The 3,445-nt window shown below is 44.9% G+C and overlaps 1 pseudogene; it reads right to left on the bottom strand.

Annotated features, from left to right (window-relative positions):
* Window positions 1-637: 637 nt before the first annotated feature.
* LOC126177465 (5S ribosomal RNA) lies at window positions 638-755 on the bottom strand (annotated as a pseudogene).
* Between the last annotated feature and the right edge of the window lie 2,690 nt (window positions 756-3,445).

Raw genomic sequence — 3,445 nt, 5'->3', positions numbered from 1 at the left:
GTGTAAAGATTGTAGAACTATGTGGAGGAAGATTTTTCTGTTTAGCAAAAGTGACAAAAAGCAGATTACAGAGTCCCTGATGGCTCAACACAAAAGTTTTGTCTCAAGTACAGATAGTGTTGAGGATCTGTGGACAAAGTTCAAAACCATCGTACAATATGCGTTAGATGAGTATGTGCCAAGCAAGATCGTAAGAGATGGAAAAGAGCCACCGTGGTACAACAACCGAGTTAGAAAACTGCTGCGGAAGCAAAGGGAACTTCACAGCAAACATAAACATAGCCAAAGCCTTGCAGACAAACAAGAATTATGCGAAGCGAAATGTAGTGTGAGGAGGGCTATGCGAGAGGCGTTCAATGAATTCAAAAGTAAAGTTCTATGTTATGACTTGGCTGAAAATCCTAAGAAATTTTGGTCTTATGTCAAAGCGGTAAAGCACTCCGTCTTCAGGCCACAAGTGGCCCATCGGGACCATCCGACCGCCGTGTCATCCTCAGTTGAGGATGTGGATAGGAGGGGCGTGAGGTCAGCACACCGCTCTCCCGGTCGTTACGATAGTTTTCTTTGACCGGAGCCGCTACTATTCGGTCGAGTAGCTCCTCAATGGGCATCACGAGGCTGAGTGCACCCAGAAAAATGGCAACAGCACATGGCGGCCCGGATGGTCACCCATCCAAGCGCCGGTCACGCCCGACAGCGCTTAACTTCGGTGATCTCACGGGAACCGGTGTATCCACTGCGGCAAGACCGTTGCCTCAAAGCGGTAGGTGGATCAAAACAAAATGTCCAGACACTCTGTGACCAAAATGGTACTGAAACAGAGGATGATAGACTAAAGACCGAAATACTAAATGTCTTTTTCCATAGCTGTTTCACAGAGGAAGACTGCAATGTAGTTCCTTCTCTAGATTGTCGTACAGATGACGAAATAGATGACAGAGGGATAGAGAAACAATTAAAATCGCTCAAAAGAGGAAAGGCCGCTGGACCTGAAGGGATACCAGTTCAATTTTACACAGAGTACGCGAAGGAACTTGCCCCGTCCCCCCCGCCCCCCTCTTGCAGCGGTGTACCGTACGTCTCTAGAAGAGCGTAGCGTTCCAAAGGATTGGAAAAGGGCACAGGTCATCCCCGTTTTCAAGAAGGGACGTCGAACAGATATGCAGAACTATAGACCTATATCTCTAACGTCGATCAGCTGCAGAATTTTGGAACACGTATTATGTTAGAGTATAATGACTTTTCTGGAGACTAGAAATCTACTCTGTAGGAATCAGCATGGGTTTCGAAAAAGACGGTCGTGTGAAACCCAGCTTGCGCTATTCATCCACGAGACTCAGAGGGCCATAGACACGGGCTCCCAGGTAGATGCCGTGTTTCTTGACTTCCGCAAGGCATTCGATACAGTTCCCAACAGTCGTTTAATGAACAAAGTAAGAGCATATGAACTATCAAACCAATTGTGTGATTGGGTTTGAAGAGTTCCTAGATAACAGAACGCAGCATGTCATTCTAAATGGAAAGAAGTCTTCCGAAGTAAGAGTGATGTCAGGTGTGCCGCAGGGGAGTGTCGTAGGACCGTTGCTATTCACAATATACATAAATGACCTTGTGGATGACATCGGAAGTTCACTGAGGCTTTTTGCGGATGATGCTGTGGTATATCGAGAGGTTGTAACAATGGAAAATTGTACTGAAATGCAGGAGGATCTGCAGCGAGTTGACGCATGGTGCAGGGAATGGTAATTGAATCTCAATGTAGACAAGTGCAATGTGCTGCGAATACACAGAAAGATAGATCATTTATCATATCTTGGTTATTTTAGACTGCATTCAGGCATTATTTTTTAGTGGTTTTCCCTCCCCCTACCCCATCCTCCTCCCCTTTTTCTCTGATTTTGATACAGGCGGTTATTTCCTTTATTTTTACCCACTAAAGTCATGAGTTGTTTTGTCACTCTTTTGATAAATTTTCCACGATAAATTACGATAGACTAAAATACCCCTATACTGGATGACTTCCCTTACTATATTGAACTTCTATATGTACATTACTTCGGATATTAATAGCCCATACTGTATATATGTATTGTATCTCATCCCCCCAACCCCTCCCCACCTTTTTTCGATTTGGATACGGGCTGTTATTCCCTATATTCACATACACTGAATTCAGTTGTTCTACTTCAGCGCAGTTGCTTTTTGGCGTGGTCTGTGCGTGAGAGTCATCGATTTCGCTTTGTGTCTAATAATACTGATACACGAACGCGCAAGCAACACACGTTTGTTTTTAATTTTCCGGTCGCCTGCTGTGTGTGACATAGGTTCGGCCTATTCTCATGGGGCTTACTAACGTCTTCAGTTAGTAGGTATATTACGAGGATTTCATATCGCGCCTCTGATCTACAATTTTTATTCCGGTATCTCAAACTGTTACTAATGATGTCCGACATATAATCCCCTTTATTGCGTAGTGTTTGGAGTACTAAGTCCACTATTCTCATATCCATCCGCAAGGTTGTGTCATGATTCCACTAAAGTGCTTAATATGTCTAATCAGTATTTAGATGCCCTTCTTTCTTGCTGTACTGTTGGGGTGAGTCGTACGATTCTAGTTGCCTTGTTAACACTTTACAGGTTACATAATATGCAACCACTCCAGTTTTGTTTTACCTGATCTAACCGCATACCATTTTGTGACTTGTACACTACTGGCCATTAAAATTGCTACACCACGAAGATGACGTGCTACAGACGCGATATTTAACCGTCAGGAAGAAGATGCTGTGATATGCAAATGATTAGCTTTTCAGAGCATTCACATACGGTTGGCGCCGGTGGCGACACCTACAACGTGCTAACATGAGGAAAGTTTCCAACCGATTTCTCATACACAAACAGCAGTTGACCGGCGTTGCCTGGATAAACGTTGTAGTGATGCCTCGTCTATGGAGGAGCAATGCGTACCATTACGTTTCCGACTTTGATAAAGGTTGGATTTTAGCCTATCGCCATTGCGGTTTATCGTATTGCGACATTGCTGCTCACGTTGGTCGAGATCCAATGACTGTTAGCAGGATATGGAATCAGTGGGTTCGGGAGGGTAATACGGAACGCCGTGCTGAATCCCAACGGCCTCGTATCACTAGCAGTCGATATGACAGGCATCTTATCCACATGACTGTAACGGATCGTGCAGCCACGTCTCGATCCCTGAGTCAACAGATGGAGACGTCTGTAAGACAACAACCATCTGTACGAACAGTTCGACAACGTTTTCAGCAGCATGGACTATCAACTCGGAGACCATGGCTGCGGTTACCCTTGACGCTGCGTCACAGACAGGAGCGCCTGCGATGGTGTACTCAACGACGAACCTGAGTGCACGAATGGCATTTTTTCGGATGAATCCAGGTTCCGTTTACAGCATCATGATGTTCGCATC

The sequence above is a fragment of the Schistocerca cancellata genome, chromosome 3, assembly GCF_023864275.1.
Source record: "Schistocerca cancellata isolate TAMUIC-IGC-003103 chromosome 3, iqSchCanc2.1, whole genome shotgun sequence".
NCBI lineage: Eukaryota > Metazoa > Arthropoda > Insecta > Orthoptera > Acrididae > Schistocerca > Schistocerca cancellata.
The sequence above is the reverse complement of the archived record's forward strand: the minus strand, read 5'-3'. Positions and strand labels throughout refer to the sequence as shown.